This window comes from Chionomys nivalis, chromosome 20 (genome assembly GCF_950005125.1).
Source record: "Chionomys nivalis chromosome 20, mChiNiv1.1, whole genome shotgun sequence".
In the NCBI taxonomy this organism is placed as follows: Eukaryota; Metazoa; Chordata; class Mammalia; order Rodentia; family Cricetidae; genus Chionomys; species Chionomys nivalis.
The window spans coordinates 35,537,784-35,558,697 of record NC_080105.1 but is presented as its reverse complement, the minus strand read 5'-3'; the positions used below and the strand labels follow the sequence as shown (position 1 = coordinate 35,558,697).

At 42.6% G+C, this 20,914-nt stretch overlaps 1 protein-coding gene across 5 annotated transcripts in view; it reads left to right on the top strand.

Annotated features, from left to right (window-relative positions):
- The window catches only part of Slc7a2 (solute carrier family 7 member 2), a 58,014-nt gene that overhangs the window by 5,327 nt on the left and 31,773 nt on the right, over nt 1-20,914 (top strand). Inside the window, exon 1 of one of the 5 annotated variants that reach the window (XM_057752518.1) lies at nt 12,597-12,647. The exons of 3 other annotated variants lie outside the window; for them this stretch is intronic. The gene's annotated coding sequence lies outside the window, so the exon portion shown is untranslated. Of the gene's footprint in view, nt 1-12,596; nt 12,648-12,848; nt 12,856-20,914 lie in introns of those variants that run through there. One more of the 5 variants, XM_057752519.1, reaches the window with a different exon arrangement.

Sequence of the window (20,914 nt, the reverse complement as noted above, 5' to 3'; positions counted from 1 at the left end):
AAACTCCATGTTGCCCTGTGCAGCAATGTTGCCTGCTTTGTGGGCCTACTTTCCACACAAGGAACATTTGTTCAGTGGAAGAAAGAAGAACCCGTGGCCACAGCAACTCCTCTGCACAGCAGTGACTTGTGACATATCTGATGGAACTTACAGATATTTTGTGATAAGTTTTTATCCACCCATCCCACACAGTTCCTTTTTCTGTAGAAAAGAATGCCCCTTCCTGGACATCTTGTTTGAGATTTCTGAACATACGGGGTCTCTACTTTGATTTAGTAGACAGCTAGAGTTTCTACAAATCGGGATAAGAATCCCACAATACAGAAGCCACTCTTGATGCCTTGGGAAGGTACCTGAAGAGATTCTATTGAGACTGCATGTTTTGATGATGCGTTCTGTCTCCTTGCCGATTTAAGATGATCTACAGGTTCCGAGGGGGTCATAGCAGATGGGGACTCACTGTAAGATCAACTGGTAGAAAGATAAGGTTTCTCTATCCCCTGTAATTGATGTGATCGTCAAAGCAGACAAGATTATACAGAGCAGCCTGGGGTTTAGAATGGGCTTTTCCCAGGGGGAATCATACCCAGTTGGATACAGCTATCAGAGAGAGTATTCCTAGCATAAGGACAACTGGCCTCTTTGTGGCATGTTGAAAGTGTTAATGGCTCCCTGGAATCTCCGTCTTTATGGTCTTTTCTCCAAATTCTCAGATTCACATATTTCAGTATGATTCCGGATCAAGAAGTGAATTTGGTTCAACTTTAGCAACATATAGTCTTGTTTGAATGTTTGTCATTACACCCATCAGCAGGTCCACCCAGAATGGGTAAGAAGGATATATAATGTTGGAACATCTTTAAAATGACATTGATATCCATCTTCCTGGTGCACTGTACATTTGATGTAGAAATTGTGGAAATCGCTGGACTTTCATAAACTTGTTGAATCAAAGCCTAACTAAATGCTAGTAGCTGGGAAGGCATGTGTGGCTGGAGTGAGTGACCAGTTTGTAGCGGTCCCTCGTCACATTTGCTTAATAAATAATGTGCTGAACCAATGGCAGCGAGCCCAGAGGGGGATATTTACAGTCAGTTTCTCTGCTAAAGTCCATCTTTTGCAGAGTTTGTGTGGTTGGGATTTGTAATATTTGGTTAGGGGGGTGGAGGCGAGAAAGAAAAGGCCCTCTGATGTACTGCAGTTGTGACCCAGAGCTCACGTAGAGGGAACGAGTCTTGTATGGATGCTATTCATCAAGAAAAGAGCACCGAGTACACTTGCATGCCACTGAGGAACAGTAGTGGGTGTTGATACAATTTGTAGTACTCGCTGTGTAAACACACCCTAGGCTGGTGCCGTGTTAAACTCCTGAAACTGAACATTTCACCTGCAGAAGAGTTCTGTCCTCAGAGGATTCGTGCATGAGTAAGGCTTATCTTCCTGGAGGTGCGGTTGGTTTTATCACATGATTATAGTAGTTGGTTTTGTATCCCAAAGTCTCCAGTGGCTTTAAAACTGTCTTGTGAGAAGTGTCTGCAGCTTCCCAATGTTCATTTCTAGCATCCTTTCCCATGGGCAGTTACTGAGTTCTGGCACTGACTTCTGTCCCAAGCACAGCACTGGACAAATGTGGGAAGGAAGAAAGCACCCGAGAATGACATTTTAGAATGTTCTGTATGCTCAGAAATCAAGGTCTTGAGAGACAGAACGTCAAAAATTGAGACAGTAGATCCATTGCAGAACCTAAGAATTTAGGTGGGAGAAAGTACCGATTCGTTTCAGGCCATCTTGCTTTTGTGAAAGAAAACTATAAATTGCTAAAATGCATATTTCACGTGGAATTTTGCAAGCGGGAATCAAATTACAATACCCACTTAAAAGTTTTTAGATTCTAAAATTTTCTTAGAACCTAACATGCATACATGTTTTAGTACAGTGGAATTTTGAGGTTGTGAACAGTTTTACTACTTCTTCTTCTTCTTCTTCTTCTTCTTCTTCTTCTTCTTCTTCTTCTTCTTCTTCTTCTTCTTCTTCTTCTTCTTCTTCTTCTTCTTCTTCTTCTTCTTCTTCTTCTTTTTGGTTTTTCAAGACAGAGATTCTCTGTAGTTTTGGTTCCTGTCCCAGAACTAGCTCTTGTAGACCAGGCTGGCCTCGAACTCCCAGAGATCCACCTGCCTCTGCCTCTGCCTCCCGAGTGCTGGGATTAAAGGTGTGTGCCACCACTGCCTGGCGTGAACGGTTTTAATAAATGGCATACTTTACAAGAAAAATGAAATATATAGGCTTAATCTGGGGGGGAAAAGAGACGTTCTAAGTATGAACTCTAAACCATTAAAGTCAGTAAGAGTTAAGCCTCATAAATGGCACTTTTGAACAAGTGCTATTTGTAAGTGCTTTTGTGTTAGCTCAAAATAAAAAAAGAAAGCTGTGTGGGTTTTTGCCTTTCAGATTATCCTAGGTAACATCTGGTTTGCACTTAGTTCAGTGACCCAAACAGAAAAAGAGCAGACTTTGCATAAAATTTCTGTTGATAGTGCATGTTAGCCTGGCTGAAATGAATCGCATGAACTTTGTGCATAATGAACAGCATATTTACATTGTTTGGATCTTTTATCTTTCCTGCCACAGATTACCAGAGAGATAGGAAGAGCAAACAGCCCAGCACTGTCACCTTAAAAGTTATCTTTGTAAAGTACTTAAAAATACTCTTCTATTTTTCTGCCTCTAGGTATTTTCCGTGCCTTCTCTACTGCTAAATGTGATCATTTATTTCACTGAACTACCAGAAGCTGTCTTAAATTATTCTGTGTAGAGATTTTAAATTTTAAGGCTGGATGTGATGGTGTGTGCCTATAGAATCTCAGTGTTTGGGAAGTGGAGACAGGAAAGTCAGGAGTTCAAGATCAGCCCCAGCTGCAGGAGACCTTGTCTCAATTCCCCTCTCTCTTAAGTTTAAAATTGCTTAGTGCAGTTAACCATTTTGTCCATCTGTGGATGGCCAGCACCAGCCTTTCATAGTGTTTAGCTTTCATGGTGTGCAGTGGGGAAGGCCACAGAGTGTGGAGGTACGTGAAGGCGGAATGAGAAATATTCCCAAAGTGCAGGCTGTGGTGGCATGGTCCTGGGATACCAGCATTGAAGAGGATGACACAGGAGGATTTTGAACCCAAGGGCAGCCTAGGCTACATAGCAAGCTTTTTGTCTCCCCAAAACAAAAATGATGTCCCTGAAGTGGAATAGCTCTCCTAGAGGGGACTGTGGACACCAGCTGTCGTCTTTGGTATTAAGAGTTGTACCACTTTTGAATTTCTAAGAATGACACAGAATTACATGACACAGAATCTTAATGCATTATATGTCAGATCCAGAGATAAACAAGGTTGAATTAACTATGATTCCATTTCTCGTTTGTTTGCTTGAATCATTATTTAGTTTCTTTTCCAGAGTTGGTGGCAAGGTCATTTCATTGAAATAAGTATAAAGGAAAAACAAAAAGAATACAAAACTGCCATTTGTGTATAGAATAACGCGTTAAGAAGTTCATCTGTAGCAATTATTTACTGGACTGAGATTTCCATGTCTTTTAGTTCTATTTTGTTTTTATTTTTTGAGACAGGGTTTCTCTGTGTAGCCCTGGCTATCCTAGAACTCACTCCATAGACCAGGCTAGCCTCAAACTCACAGAGCTCTTCCTGCCCTGCCTCCTGAGTGCTGGGATTAAAGGTGTGCACCATCACTGCCTGCTAGATTTGCACACCCTCAAAGATGAAATATTCGGTATTGCGCGTTAGCGTTAGTGAATTACGAGATTGCTGGCTCGGAAGCGGTCTATTACACCCGTGTCAAGCAGAGTCGTGCCTGGCTCCTCTGCAGGAATATGCATACTGTAAGTGTGAGCTGGCTGTGGGATGTGGGCAGATGTGTCTGAAAACAGTCACATTTCTAAGCTGCTGCTGTCAAAGTTTTTATATTTAAAGATAACAGACGGTTGAGGATGTCTGCATCTGTAAGGAAAAGTCAACATTTTCTCCTCAATGTTTTAATGCCCACCACTGCAGTGGTGCTTTCCCCCGCTTCTTTTCTCTACTGCCTGGGAGGACAGGGGAAGTTAGAACTTCAGAAGTGTGTTTAAGTTCCCACTCTGAAGGAGCAAGTGGTCTGTCCTTTCCTGTCCGTTATTCCGTAAGATTTCCCCTCTCTGCTGTGATCCTTCTGAACACTTAGTGCTTGATGCCACCCCTGCATTAGAGGCCCTGGCATATAGCTGGGGCATTCCTGGCGGCTTTATGACCTGTGGAGGGCTGGCATCAGGCCCCAGGTGGTTCTCTTCTTCCCCCTCCTCCTCCTCCAGAATTAAATGAGTAGCCTAACTAACCTGAAGCCTAATGGTCACTAGTATCTGACCTGTTGGGGCTGGATCTTGTGTGGACTCTCTCTGAGTGTCCCCGTCAATCATACTCTGTTATCCTTGGCCTGGAGATGGTGTTTTCTGTGCTCCTGTGGCACTAGGGAATCTGCCAGTATGTAAGGGTCCCATCCTCATCACCTACTCCTCCCTCCTCCCTCCTCCCTCCGTTTTCTCTCCACTGCTTTCCCTCCGTCCTGACTGTAGATGCTACCCCTGGAGTCCCAGGCAGCCTTTTTAGAGTGTAATAGCGAATAAAACTGAACATGGGAGGAGGGTACATTAGCCCTTTAGACAGTTGTTGTCTCCATCAATTTATGCCATCGTGTTAACTTGTAATGCAGATCTCTAGTTCCTCCAGAGAGGGTTAGTGATGGGGCTTCCCGACTCCCTCTTGACTCTCAGTGTGGGTGGTTGCATCTGTGATCTGAACACATTGTGCTTGAGTAACAGTTACCAGACATTGACCTTTCCCCCTGCTACTGTATTTGTTATTGTTGCAGTTATGTTATTTACAGATGACCAAGGACTCACTGGTTTACCCTCCTGTTTTGGGTACTCTGTCTCTTTAGAGACATGGTGTGTCTGGTGAACAGTTCATACTGTTTGCATCTACTGGCAGGTTGGCTTAAAGGTAAATTTTAAACATTTTAGAAAGTAAGTGTGTGTGTGTGATTGCGTGTACGTGTGTTGGCTTTTAATTTTGTGATACTACAATTTTAGGCAAACAACATAAAATCTTCTATCTGAAGCTTTTTTTAAATATCCAATTCAGTACTGTTAAGTACATTCATATTGGTGTTCAACAGTTTTCCAGTGCTTTTGAATCCTGAATAAAAAAAAAAGAAACTGTACCGATTAAACAGCCCCTGGGGGAGGGTGGCAACCTCTGTCTTATTTTCTGTCTTGACAAGTGTGTAAGAATATTACTTGACTTTTTATGATTGGCTTTTTTATTTAGCAGAGAGTCCGAAAGGTTCATTCATGTTTTGCTGTGTGTCAGAATTTGTCATATTTTACTGTGTGTGTGTCTCTGTGTGCTTACATGTGTGTGCATGTTCATGTGGAAGCCAGCTGTTATTCCTTAGGCTGTCCGCTTTGTTTCTGAGAGTCTCTGACTGGCCTGAAGCTAACTATGTAGGCGAGGCCAGGAAGCCCTGGGAATCCTCCTGTCTCTGCCTTGCCAAAACCATAATTACATGTGTGTGCTAGCGCACCACTTTTTAACATGGTCTTGGGATCAAACTCAAATCCTTAGGCTCTCAAGGTAGCACAGTATCAACTGAGCTCCGAGAATTTGCTTCCTTTTTATAGCTGAGTATTATTATTTCATGATATTAATACTTCACATTCTGTTTTCCCTTTTTAATTTTTTATTGTTTTTATTGAGCTATCTATTATTTCTGCTCCCCTCTCTTCCTCTCTCCTCCCCTTCTACCCTCTCCCATGGTCCCCACGCTCCTATTTACTCAGGAGATCTTGTCCTCTTCTGCTTCCCTTATTTACCCTTTTATACATCCGTTAACGCCAGGGGCTCTTCCATTTGTGAACACTGCTTCCATGAGCACAGACGTGTAACTGTTTCCCGGAGACCCCGCATATGCCTGGAAATAAAACTGCTGCATCATGTGGGAATTTTGCTTTTTAATTTTTCTTTTAGTTTGCAGCACTGGTTTCCAGAGAGGTGGTGCCATTTCCCATTCCCACCAACAGCACACCATCTCTCATTCTCATCCTAATCTCTGGAAGGCATTTTCTTGTTACAAATTTGCTCTACTGTCTCAAAAGCAAAAACAAAGCAAGCCTTTCACTTCTGTTCATACACACAGATTCAAAATCTTACCGGCTATTTTTCCCAAGATTTAAAAGGTTTAAAAGGTATCTCAGGATATCTTGTTCATATAATAGTAAACACCGTGGCATGGGGGACTCCTAGGATTGCTTCATACAGATTGAATTTAAATATTAAACATTCACAATAATGTTGGTTTGTCTCTACATGAGTATGTGTTCATTTCTTGTAGAATTGCTTGGCAGCAACAACACCTCACACATCTGTGATCACAGAGTCTACTTCTATCTTATGGTGTGCACACTGGCAGAACCGTTCGTAAGGGCAACGCCTGCTCTTTTGGATTAAATACAACCACAGGGATAGAGGGGAAAGGGGAGTGAAAGGGAAATTACGGGTAAACAGTTGACCCAAATAAGTTGTTGCATCAGTTGAACCTTTAAACTTAAAAAAGGTTTACCAAATCAATATTTACTTGATCTAAGTGTTATGCTGTGGTAATGACCCTTGACCTTTTCCGGAGTCGTCAGTGATGAGAGCGTGGCTGTTGTTTTTTTTTTAAAAATTCTCTAGTCCCTGTGGTCTTACTGGATGCAGGGATGGGGATGATGAGTAGGTGTGAGGTCTGGTGCAGTCTGTACTTTAGAGCAGGACCCTATCAGTTTGAATGTATACGGAGACCCAGGGCTGAGCCTTGCTTTATCCAGCCACTGAACTGCCCTTAGATTTCAGCAACTGCCATAGCCAATGCCCTACAGAATCTCCTGTCCTGTGATCACACAACATCCCTGCCTGTTGTCACCCAACTCCTGTATTCTCTCATTGACCTGTAAATAAGGACATGGTCTCCAGACTTAGACACCTGGCCTATCTCAGTTGCACTGTATAGGATTGTTTCATAAGGACCTAAAAAGATGGGGCTAGAGGAAGGTATTCATTCAGGAAAATTTTGAGTTCCTGCGACATGCCAGTACCCAAAGCCCTACCTTCTTGTAGCTTACGTTCTACGGGTCTGTATACAGTGCCTCCCAGGCTCTGCCACATTGCTTTGTCCTCCAGGGTTGGACACAACTGAGGTAGCAAGGGAATGAAGAAAAGATAGGCACACACACACGGGAATCACACAGAATTAACTGCAGTCAAGTGGACCAGGCTCTTTCGGAGAAACCCCCACACCCTGGAAACTCAGCATGTTTATTAGGTAGAATTGACCAGAGAGGCGGGGTATTGCATATAGACCAGCCAGGAGGCAGGATTATTACATACGGACAAACAAGGAGGCAGTGTTTGTGAGAAAGGGGGGCGAAAGAGGTTATATTCACTGTTGGTTCCCCTGTATTGTTTCTAAAATGCTGGTGTAGCTAATTTCTGTGGGAGTGGTCTCTGCAGTGGGCTAGTCCTCAGGTGGTCAACATCCCTAGGAAGGAAACCAGTGGACGCTGCAGCTTACACTACCAACACTCTCACTTGTCTCCAGAGGAAGGCTTTGCCAACCTTTGAGCCTGAGACTAATGGAGTTCTTGACACAGTTGTGTGGATATCAACAACATACATTCCCTCAGGACTGTTTCCCTCACTCTCTACACCCATCTACAGCGGTTGAGAAGTAGAGGTGACGATTCTATGGGAAAATGTCAAATAATGCATGAAACATATCAGATGCCGCTACCCTTTTCCCCCATTTTGATCCCGTCAAACACATTCCTTCTGTGGATTAAGACAGTAATTGAATTACCTTAGTTTACTTCCAGGTGTGAGACAAAGTCCCAGAAAACCCTTTGACCATAGGAGGGTGCAGTTCCTGATGTGACCAGTAGTCACTTTAAATAAAATCTGAACAGCTGGGCGGTGGTGGCGCACGCCTTTAATCCCAGCACTTGGGAGGCAGAGGTAGGCGGATCTCTGTGAGTTTGAGGCCAGCCTGGTCTACAAGAGCTAGTTCCAGGACAGGCTCCAGAAAACCCAGAGAAACCCTGTCTCACAAAACCAAAATAAATAAATAAATAAATAAAATCTGAACAAAATGAAATATAAGTGATGTGACCTGGAGGGCCAAGATACTTTCTCTGAGACAGTTTTGAATTCAGAAGTATGTGAATACTTGAGAATATGTGATATTTCAGAAGGTAGATTAGTAATGCAATAGCTAAACCATGAACTGTGTACAGTGTTTCAGGAGGTACAATACAGTTGCACAAAAATCAGCAGGTTCTTTTCTGCAAAGAGCCTCATATTAAATCATGGAAGGATTTTACAGCCAGAAGAAATAGGATTTTAATGTATGGCAGCATTTTCGACATGATGCTTTTCTAAATATTTTTCTTTATCTTTAAAGGTTGATTTTCTACCTTGCTAGCCTGATAATTATTGCATTTCCTTTCTTTGGTCGGTCGTGGCTTTGAGCATTTTGACATTGAAAGGTTAAAATCCCATGCAGATGGAGTTTTAAAATTCCAATGCTTTTTCAGATATATTTTCAGTAGTGTCTTGATGACCTTCAAATGTCCTTTTATCGGCTGAGCATTAGGTGGGCTGCCAAGAGTCTGGGCCCAGGAGGAAAGAAGTCTGCATTTGTTGGTTCCTTCTAGGTTATTTGGGGCAGAGCAAACAGCAGAGGCTTACCAGCCTTAAGACCTCGAGTCCAGATGTCTGGTTTGGAGCACATTGTTTGATGGTGCCGAGCTTGAGTTTTATCATCTGCAGGTGAGTTGAGGTGCTGAGAACTCAGTAACACACACGCAGGTCAGGAGCCTTAATGGACAGGAGGAGGAATGAAGACCCCCACCTTTTCCAGTCTCATATGCCAGAGTCTGGTATAGGACAGCCTTGCTGAAAAGTAAAATCCTCTTTGAATTACCCTTTTCTCCCCATGTAAGAATCTCAGATATGTATTCCCTTTGTTTTTCTTTTCTTTCTCTCCCCTGCCTCACCCCCCAAGTATCAGAGCTAAGGAAAACACTGTATCGGGTGCCACTATGAACTTGGAGTTTCTCTGCTGCTGCTATACTGAGCTGGATGATGTAACCATTAGCTAACATTGGCCTCTCCCCAAGCTATGGCGACAAGGTTCTTTCCTGAAGGCATACTCTGGGTAGTATTTCGTCTCAGTTTAGAAGGCGTACGTCATAAGAGGACTATTTATCTGCAGAGAACTGCCTGTGCTTTGCTTTCTGGGCTGTGGGAATTAGCACTTTGGCCATCCTGAGCCCTCTGTCTTTCCTCAAGCTAGTGCCCATCCTGGGAGATATAGAAGTTCAGACTGCAAGTTTGCCTCTTGAGATGGTGCAGGGTACCCCAAGACTTCACCCACTGCAGCAAAATGGAAGGGTTGCAAGAAAGAGGGGGATGGGAGAGGTTGTATTCACTGTTGGTTCCCCTGTATTGTTTCTAAAATGCTAATGCACATTAGAGCCTTTTGTGGGCAGTCAGACAGAGTGGATTCTGTGTCCTAACTTGGTGTGTCCCAGTATCTCGTCTGCTCAAGATGCCATAACAAATAACCCTAGACTGGGGGTTCAAACCACGGGCATTCATTTTCAGTTCTGGAGGTTGAGAGGTCTTAGTGTCAGGATGATGGGCCTCTGGTTGGGGCTCTTGGCTTACAGATGTTTCCTTCTCTCTGTGTTTACATGGTGGAGGGAGAGTGTCAGCTCCACGACTTACTAAAGACACGCTTGCATTATGGGGGATGGGAGTAATTCATTCACATGCCTCATCTAGCCTTCATAACGCCCCCCCAACACTGTCACACTGTGGTATAAAATTCAGGCGAACTTTGAGGCGATGCAGTCCATCCATTCCACTTAGGTGGAACTTATTCTCCCTGGGCTTTGGTTTTGTCACTGATAGAGACACAGCAACTACAGTGTAGAGTAGTTGTCATATTGCCCTTAGGGTCCCCAAGGTCAGTGCTTCTTGATGAAGGTTGTTTGCATGGCCACACTAATGCATTGGTCTGTATTTATAAACCTGTCTTCTACTATGAATTTATTAGAACTCTCTTAGGTTTTAAAGCAATGGCTAAGTTCTTTGTAGCCTTATCAAAGTCTCTCTTCTGTGTTCCTGCCCTGTCCCCCGAGCTCTGTCCATCTAGGTCAGCCTTCACCCAGGGTGTGTTCTTGCTCACACCATCCCTGCCATGAACTTTGCCTCACATCCTCCAGACTCTTTCTTTTCTAGTTTTGCTGCTCTGTCTTGACCCACTCATCCACATAACGATGGCGCGTGTTTTAAAAACAGTGAAGAACAGAGTTTCTTTAGTTCTTCTGAACCAGAACAGGTGGTTTCTCATGCCAAACACTCCTCTTACCCAGAAGACTCAGCTTGCTTATTCTCTGCTATCTCTTCCCCATAAACCCTTCCAGATTGACACACAAAAGCCCCCTGGTTCTTCTGTAAGCCCTGGTTCATTTCCTCGAAATGTCTGCCCTTCCAATAGTGAACTCGGAGAATATATATATATATATATATATATATATATATATATATATGGGTTTTTTGAAAGAATTTGTGATTATCACAATATTAACATACTAAAGCTATAATATATTTCATTTTATGATACTTGGGTACTGTTGGCTACTTTTTTTGGACACCAGGAAAGCCTCATGGAGAAATTAGGGTTTGAGAAATATAAGTCAAGGAATAAAAGGGGTGTATATATATATATAAGTAGAGATGAGTGTTGACTCACCTAATCCTCAGAGAGGCTAAGCGCTGATATACAGAATGGAGTGGAGACTGAATGCCAGGATGAGTTTGGGTGCTCACTGAGGTGTTTGAATTGCATCAGTGAACAACTGGGGGTTCTGGGAGCTGAGGGTCTTGGGGTGAACTCTAAATTGAAGGATTGCAGCTCCAGAGGTACCCATGAACAACAGCAATAGTGGTATTTTCTTATGTGTAAATCTTTAAGAAAGAGGATATATATTTTTCAAAGGAGTCGCTGGTTTGCTACACTGTTGTTGACCTGTGAACACAGAACTACTGTATAAAATTTTTAAAGTATCCGAAAAAGCTGGTCCTTTCTGCTATCTGCCCTGAGATGATTTAATGTGTTGCTGCAGAGCTGAAGTATTTGAGGTTGAAATGATCTTTTGTAAACCTGTCCTGGACTGAAAATATTTTTTAGGTTTGATTTTGAAAGAAAACACAGTACCATAATGATATTTGCTCTTTCGGATTTGTTGGTAGTATTGATTAGGCTAACATATGCAATGTAACTATAATTCTCTTACTAATTCTATTCTCTTCTTGTTTCCTTGAGCCTTTTAGAATACTTGCCATTTAGAAAGAAATACACTTAAAATATGAAATTGTATATTTTGGTAGAAGGAGGACAAAGAAGTATTTATATTTCAGAAGAAAATGGAGGGAAATACTTGTAGGGGTTAGGCAATGCTAAGTGTACTTTGTGTTTTTCCCACGTAAGAAAAACAAAAGTGCTTGTGAATGACCTGTATTCGTTCTTTGTGACTAATGGTAGGAGAACAGTGTGTGGCTGTAGGAAATTTGCATCAGGTTGGTTTCACAGGACATTGATAGCTCCTTTAGGCAGAGTTCCTATGTTGGTAGTTTGATTGACGCCCCTAAGTAAAGAGTGCATTGGTAGAATCTGCCCTTCCAGCCCCCTTAGGCCCTGTCTCCACCATTGAGTGCCTCAGAAACTCTTCCCTAGTCAGAGCGCACAGTGAAGACAGCAAACAGACTTGGCTCAGGGTGAGGCAGTAGCCCCAGAGAGGGGTTCTGCAAGGGAAGGAGCCATGGCTCAGGGCTTCAGCCTCCTTTCAGCTCTCTGGCAGTGACTCTCTCATTAGCATGGGGTGCTGGGATTTACTTGGCTCAGGAGGAAAACTCAAGAGAAGCCTTGAAGAAAACCCAGCTCTTGTCTCCATGCCCAGAATGATGTGTTACTGGCACACATCTTCCTTCGTACAAGGAAAAAATCAAACCCAAATGTGGAAGCCTGCTGCCTTTGCTTTCCTGTTTCTCTTTAGCACCTCTCATAGCAAAGTGCTTCCCTAAGGCCAGGCTTAAGGAATTGTGTTTGGAATGGTTTTTAAATTGAGACCACAGGGCCCAGTGAAACAGCTCAGCAGGTAAAGGCGCTTGCTGCAGACTCACAACCCAAGTTCAGTCCCCTTGGTTGAAGGAGAGAACCAAATCCTTCCAGTTCTCCTCTGCCTCAGCACATGTGCCGTGGTGTGTGCAAATACAGTCAATCAATTTATTATATTTGAATTGAGATTGCAAAGACTTACAATCCAGTAGGAATGCCTTATTAATTATAGTATTGGCTACAGAATATTATACAGCTTCAGACAGGAAAGGGAATTAATTGTCTGGGCTATATCCAGGACCATAAGGGTTAAATGTGTTCAGCCGCAGAAGAGAGCAATAAAGGTGGTTTGGAGTTTGCAAGTACCCTGTGTCCTTGGCTGTGCTACCCAGGTAAGTGACAAAGAAGAGATTGGGCAGAACGGTCATGACATTTTATCATGTGCCTTCTGTGATGTAAAAGAGAACTCTGTTTGTCCCAGCTGTCTACTTCCCAGTTTTAACCCAGGAATCTCCATGACCATCTGAAGTGAAGAGCAGAGTCTCGGTGCCTCTGAGGTCACTGTGGCCGCCTGACTAGTTCTAGCTAATGTCCTGTAAGGTACAGTCGCCTTTGCGACTTCCAGGAGGGGCCCCTCTCACCCTTTTCCGTGTCCAAGTGATGGGAATGCAGACAGGGCTGCAGTCTGAAGAGCTCTCCGGACCATGAGGTTACTTTAAGGCTGAGTTGACAGGGGACACGCTGTAGGGGGCTGGTGTCTCTGCTCTGCAGACCTCAGGCAGATGACCTTTGGGCCTGCATGACAGTGAAGTGAGCCCCTGGCTCAGACCCCTGCTTTCCAGGGTTTTCTGTCATTGATACTGGAACATATTCCTAACACAGGGACTTCGTGGTAGAACTGAAGACAGAAAAGGGTTAAGGTTTCAATATAGGAGAATTTCAAAATAGTGAATAACATTAAGACCAAAATGCGTTGGCAAGCTCTTGGATGAAGATAAAACACTCAGCACAGTGTTTCTAGGAGTTTATACTGAGTTCTTTTTGCATAAGAGCAGAACATTTGAAAGGGTGGAAGATATTTTTTCTTTTTTTTAGAGGCCTGAAATTCTATGAAAGCTGTGAGCTATATTCTGAATTTCCTGAGTATATGTGCAAGTTTCCAGATATTTGGGAGTTCTCTGATTAATAATTTCCTTGGAAATTTCCTTCCCAGTTTAAGGAACTGTGTAAGTTTTAAGGTGTTTATCCTGGGTTGAGATGTATGTGGATTCTGTAGCTCCAGCTGAAACTTCATATGTCAGAACAATGTGACGCTTTGTTCATTTGTTTATTGTCTGTGTCCATGCTTACATCGTATTTTGGGTCAGCACCTGGCTTTGTCCGCCCTCCTTTCCTCAGTCCCCAGGACTGTGTGTTGCAGGAGCATAGTAGACTGATAAAGTTTAGAAGTAGATTTAGTCAAGTGGCCGATCCACATCGTGTGTAGTACTGACTGGTATATGTGAGTTTGGAATTTTTAAATTTTTATTTTTAACATCCATGACTGTGGAAGGTAAATTGAAGCCTGTCATTATGAACACGCATTGGTCAGTTTGTCTCTAATTCTTCATTTTCTCTTCATATATGTTGAAGCTGTTTTTTTGTTTTGTTTTATTTTGGTTTTTTTTTTTTTTTTTGGCGGGGGGGAGGAGGTTTCAAGACAAGGTTTCTCGGTAGCTTTGGAGCCTGTCCTGAAGCTCACTTTGTAGACCTGGCTGGCCTCAAACTCACAGAGATCCGCCTTCCTCTGCCTCCTGAGTGCTGGGATTAAAGGCGTGTGTCACCACTGCTAGGCTTTCAAGCTGTTTTACAAGTACATTTTGTTAGATGTGACTTCCCAATGTGAGGTTATGTGTTAGAAGCTTGGTCCTCAATGCAGCAAAGCTGAGAAGTAATAGGACATGAGAGGGGGTGCGAGGCTGGAGTTGGTTAAGCCTTTGGAGCCATGACCATTGAAAGGTCAGTCCTAAAAGAGTTCTCATAAGAGGGTTGATATTAAATGTGTGGGTGTGGCCTCTCCCTGCATCATAGCTTATTTTGCCGTGTGATCTCTCCCTTTGCTCATGGTCCCCACGTGTTGCCATCCAGAAGAAGCTAAACTGATGCTCCTGGATTGAGTAAACCCTTCACGGGAAAAGTACTCACCCTCAAGTATCTTTGTTATCGTCACAGAATGAGCATATCTATATGTTTTTTAAAATAATTCTCCATAGTAAGTTGACTTTATTCTATTTTGTGAGGGGTCTAGTCAGACTTTTAGCCTTAGAATTTACTATATCGTATAAGGTACCATTGTTTTCATTACGCTTTTTCCTTTCTCTGTGTATTATTGGCATGTGACTGGCTATTTTACCTTTATTTGATATGGTTATAACATTGACTAATCCTTTTCCACCCTGTGAAATTTCCACGTTCTTTTGATTTAATGAATCAATCAGTGATGAGACATATAACCGAAAAATGTAAAATTCAGAGGATACTGTCTGATATCAATGGGCAATTTTTTCAATGACGTTTAATATTTTTGGTACTTTCACATCTCATTTTAGCAACTGGTTTGTTGTTTTGGTTTTTAAGGTTTTTTATTTAACATAATTTCTACCGATTCTTTGGGAATTAACTAGTGATTTTTTATATGCTGTGTTTCCTACATCTTTTTGGTCCTTGCATTATTAGCAGTTATTCCATTTGTCTTCTTCACATGTGTGGATTACTTGCGCTGTGTTCCTTTTCGTTTGGTGGTGGGATCTGAGATTTACGGTGCACACTGTCCCGGCAGTAAAGAACATGGGCTGTATGGGCTCTGCGGTCCTCTTCTAGACTCTCTTCTGCTTTTGCTCTGAGGGTCCTTCCCTGGAGCTAATATGCCCCTTGGTTCTTTTGTTTGTTTAATGTATTTGATTGGTTTTCTGTTTTGCTTCATATTCTTAAACAATAGTTTTGATCTTTTGCGTTGTTATGCTCATCTGCTGTTTCCGTTATCCAAAGTTTCAGGAAGGCTACCTCGTTGCTTTTCTGTGTGGTGCTTTATTGTGTAGTGTCCTGGTTGGTTTTGTTGTGTTCGGAAATCCTGGTTGTAAGCCCATAATTGGCTTAATTGAATCTGTAGGAATGCTGAAGCTCTGAATTGAGTAGGCTTTCCTCTCAAGGGGATTTGCATTCGTGCTGAATACATGATAAGGGTCTGTTTTATTAGGTACACAAGCGTGCTGCTGACCTTGGCCACTTGGGTCCTGTTTCCATGCGAGAGAACAGCGGTCTGGCTTCTGCTCTTGTCTTGCTCTCCATAGATGTCTGACTCCTTATTAACTGTGCCCACTGTTCCGCTTCCACCTCCTTCATATTCATTTTGTCTCCCTCTTTCTCCATCTGCCTCCCTCCCTTCCTCCCAGGTCCCCCCACCTCTATCCCTTTCTCTTTTCCCTCCCCTCTTTGTGGCCCCTCATGGCCTTTTGCTGAATGCTGCTAAGCTGTGTTTTCATTTACTCAGAATTCAGTTGGGGTTTGTAGGCCCCTGCTGAGCATCCAGCCCACGGTACCTCTGGGATTGCCTACATAATTGATACATATTGATATATCATAGTTGCCTATATAGTTGATACATTTTGATATATCATAGTTGCCTACATAGTTGATACATATTGATATATCATAGTTGCCTACATAGCTCCCAAGCATCAATAGTCTGTGTCTGCTTCTTACCTGCACTTGTGATATGGGAAAGCTGGCTTTACCCCAGGACATTTAACAGTGACAAATGTTTGTAAGATTTGGCCTCTGTGTCTCTTGACATTTGAAATACAGGTTGAGCATCCTTAATCCCAAACTCTGAAATCCCAAATCCTCTCAATCCAAAATTTATTGAGCTTAAAAGTTTCAAATTTCAGATATTCATACCAGAGGTGTGCAAGTCAGTAAATATTCTAAAGTCACTAAATCTCTCAGGTCTGAGACACTTCTGGTGTCAAGCATGTCAGAGAAGTAATGTGGCTGGCACTAAATTACCAAGCCCACAGAAGACTCTAGTGTCCTTTGTAGTGGGAAGGCCTTTCTCCACCTAGCCCCGTGCTACTGGACCAGTTTCTCTCCACCACCTGGTCCCACATGCTAGTTCCCACAGCCGCTTATTATCAGTTACAATTGTTTGACCAATGTCTTAGGCTTCTTACTGGCTAGCTTTAACTATTAAATTAACCAATTTCCATTAATCTGTATATTACCCTGAGTTTACCAGTTTGGTATGTTGCTCCTGCAACGACATAGCATCTCCCTAATTCCTCTCTCTCTCTCTCTCTCTCTCTCTCTCTCTCTCTCTCTCTCTCTCTCTCTCTCTCTGTGTGTGTGTGTGTGTGTGTCTTTGTTTGACCTTCCCACCTGGCTTTACTCTGCTAACCATTGGCCAAATAGCTTTATCCATCAACCAATAAAAATGACACATATACAGAAGGGTATCCCACATCAGTCCTTCAATGTAGAGGAGTTTTAGGGTTGCAGAAGAGGAAACCAGAGGGGAACACAGTGGCTCCTTTGTTCTCACTGCAGTTCCCCTGGAAGACCTCTGGGAGGGTCTCAGAACAACCCAGAAGGAGGTGGTCTGGGAAGAATGGCTTCAGCTGTCCTGGTGGAAAGGGAAAGGAAGGGAAGTGGGAGCTCCGTGTGGAATTCTCCGGCCTCAGTTTTCTCCTTTAAGGGGATCCTAATTTCTACATTCTTTCTAAATAAAAGTTGGCAGTTTATATAAATGGAGTAATTTCGGTGTTCCAGGAGAAAGACTTTTCTAACAAATATCTTCTGTGTATGTTATGGAAATAAGTTAATAATAGATAAGTTACTAATAGCTCCTGCCCCACCACTTCACCATCCCTCGGGTGCTTGACGAATGGTGAGCACGTAACATGCGTGCCCTGTGATCTTTACAGCAGCCTGGTAAGAATTTTATTTGGCCACTCAGAAATGCGTCTCATCCCCAGTTCCACACAGGGCGCCGATTTCCAGAGCTACTCAGGGCACCTGTTACACCGAAGGAGCACAAACAGTAACAGTACAACGACACCCGATTATCATCAGCTTTTAAAATGTTTGGTTTCCCTCTAGTGCTTTCTGGATAAGAGTTTTGTCATTGTTGCCTCTGTGAAGGGTCAAAAGAAAAGAAAACAAAACAGTTTGCCCCGCCTTTTCCCCTTTCACCATTCATAGGTGAGGAAATTACCAGAGTATTGACTGGGACAACAGTCGAGGGGACACGGAGCTCAGCTCTGTTCCTGTGTGTAAATAAGGGTGCATGTGGAATACTGTCTTTTCTTCCTATTTGTGTCTTTACAAAGCTCCTTTCAGTCCATCAGGTTTCCCTCACTCTTTGAGGTGAGGTGTGTCCCTCTGCCCACGTCTTCCATGTGCTGAGATGTTCATCTACATCACTGGAACGGGGGAGAGATTTTTCATTGTGGATATTTTTTTTTATTTGAAGAAAATCAAATTGTGAAGGCCTTCTCTTTTAAAGGGGTAACTGATCTGGTAGGTCTATTAATCTGATTGGCCATAGAAACCAAAAGTAACCATTTCAGCGTGAAGAACTGTAGGCTGACACCACATTGTCCACCCGAAATGTGTACAATAAAAACAAGCAAAAATGGTTAACCCCCAGAATATAACACAGAAAAGCATCCAGAGATCTAAGTTGTGATTATCAGTGTTCGCTGTACTTGCTTCTCGCCTCCTCATGCCTTGTGTGTGCCTTCACAAGAAGATGTCCCGACAAAGGGGCACTGTGTGGATGACAGTGTGGAATGTGGAAACTGAGTGATGGGCAAGTCCTAAGGGAGACATAGGTGATAATCCGGAAGGATTTGCTTGCTCTGGTCTTAATTTGACAATCAGCTTTTGACTCTTGAATGATCATGGTGGAGAACCCTGCTTATCTCATTAGCAATGGACTGTAGATGGATTCCCACTCAGGAGACATTAAACAACAAGAAGGTTCTGGAGCTTCCAATGTTGAAATACTGTTTTGCTACTTGCTAACAAGAACATTTCTGTGAGCAGTAATTTTTTTTTGTAAAGCCTCCTATGAAAGATTCTTAAACAAACGTGTTCTTTGTTGGCATAAGATAAAAAAAAATAGAGTTAGCTGGTGGGAGTTGGGAACTACAGTTTGCAGTAAATACTCTTCTTGGTAGTATTCTTAAAATGTCTCTTGGTGACAGGGAACTGCTTTGCTTGTTCCTGAGAACATTTCTGTAAAGACACAATCTATACCTCACAAATCCATTTAGAGTTGGTTTTTAAGGACTCAGAGAAAGTGTGACTATAACTCCATAGACTGTAAGTAACAAATGGCAAAGCTGTTTGAGAAAAACAAACATCAGATATCACAAGCATCCTGTCAGATAGTGAGTGCTTGGTCTAAGCGGGGGAAGACGAAAACTAGGTAGACACCAGAAGGAATAACTGTGGCTGCCTCGGGAATTCATGTGAGGGATTTAATTTTAAATATGCAGGAATAAAGTAAATAGTGTGGATTTGTGAAAAACAACAACAAAATATTAGAACTGAAGTTTTATGAAATAGTTCATTATGTAGGTGTCCAAAAAGGGAATGGCCTGGAATGGGGGCAGTAGGTGACTGAGAGAAGACAAGCCCCGACATCCCTTTTGGGGGGCTTTGTGCACAAACGCAATCTGACTAGAATAGAACACATATTCCTGGGGGTTCCTGAAGCCTGTAGTGAGAGAGAAGAAGGACTGAGCCACGTCCACCTGGTTCGTGATTTTGTGTCCAGGTGCATTACACGTAAGGTGTTAAAAGAGTGAGGGTGCAGAAACATGCACTGAATGGCCCTCTGTAAACTCAGCATCCCAAAATAGAAGGGGACTGAAGAAGGGAAGAAGCAGTTATCCTTATTTCCTGACACGAGACCCCTGGGAATCTCAGGTCAGGCAGTTACATGTTATTCGCCAATGAAAGTCCAGACATTCCTAGTATGTGCTTGGGAAAGAAGGACTGGATCCCCGGGAGGCATCACAGGTTAACCATGAACAAATTATGCCTCACAAACTCTATGACATCTTTTTTATGTGGTTGTTAGGCCAGTGGATATGGGAAGCTTAGCATAATGTATGCTGTATACGATGGTCAATACCTGTAATTTCAGCATTCCAAGGTTGAGGTTGGAGGATCCTAGGCTCTAGGCCAGCCTGAGATACAGATATAGAGCGAGACCCTATCTCAATAAAAAGCAGGTGGGGAAGATACCAAAATAATACATGAGGATTTCACAAAGCATTTAACTCCACTTATTATGACAACCTTGGATAGATAGGTGAGGAGATAGGCTAGAGAGAAATAAAAGTTAATTGGTAGATGTATGATGTACCCAGAGTTTTGTCAACAGGCCGACTTTGTTAGAGGGACATTCTTGGTGATATCATATGCGCATGCCTATGTAAGGCATGACATTTTACATATAATTTACTTAAAGTTGGAAAGCATACCTGTCAGAAATTGCACTGATACAAAAATAGGTAGGACACTTGATGAATTGATTGCTGGACCTTTATTACAGCAGTCGCAGATATGACACTAAAGATGCTAACTTTCAGTTTTGAAATGGTATGGTTAAACCCTGGAGTTAAGGCACCCACTTGTATAGGTATCTTTGATTTAAAAAAAGCAGACATGTATGTTTGAGTTGACTACAAACCAGGTGTGAGTCAGTCATAGATGTCTGACTGTATTTCAACATCTGTGGGGGCACACAGCAAATAAAATGCAGACTGATGTTTCAGGAAACTTAACAGCCTAAAGGAGTATGCTGATTTCTAGAGCTTGCCATACAAAAGTGCTATAAACCAGGTGACTTTTAACAGAAATGAACTGTGTCATGATTCTGAAGTTACAGGTCCAAGAATCAGAATGACAGCTAGGGCACAGTTCCCTGGAGAACGTGGGGTCACCCCCTCTTTCATTCCCTGTCTTCTTAGAGTGGGTGACTTTCAACTTTTGCTGTTTGTTGGGTAAAATATGCACCACTAACTTATGCCTCTGCTACCACATAGCATTTTCCTGTGTGTCACCTGGCAGATTTTCTTCATATGTGAACACAAGTCGTTCTGCCAGGGGCTTGATTTAATGATCTTAATGCCTCCAAAGACCCTATATCCATTTAATGTCATCAGGCAGGGTACCAGGGTTTAGCATTTCACAGCTGTTTAAGAAACACAACTCAGCCTGTAATGAGGAATAAAACGTGTTTATCCAAGTGGTTGCCTATAATTGCTATAAAGACAAAAGTGACATAAAAATACAGAGTAGGATAAGGTTGTAGCATGTATGCTTTTTGACCATGTGTGTGGTTGCAGGTTGTTTCCCCAGCACCAAGAAAGAAAAAACAAGAGCCAGTGTTGGGAAAACATGAGAAACCTAATTTAATGCAAAGGGAGCTATCAGGTAAAAAAGGGAAAAGTCATTTTCCAAGAAGACTCACCAAGCAGAAAGCCCTAGGCTCTGTGTTCTGAGGAAATTACAAGGAAACCCATTGTTGCTCAGGGCAGAGAGGAGGGAACAGAAGATGGGCTGAAGAGATAGTGAGGAGCAGGTCCAAGGCCTGTGTGCCATGTTTGTC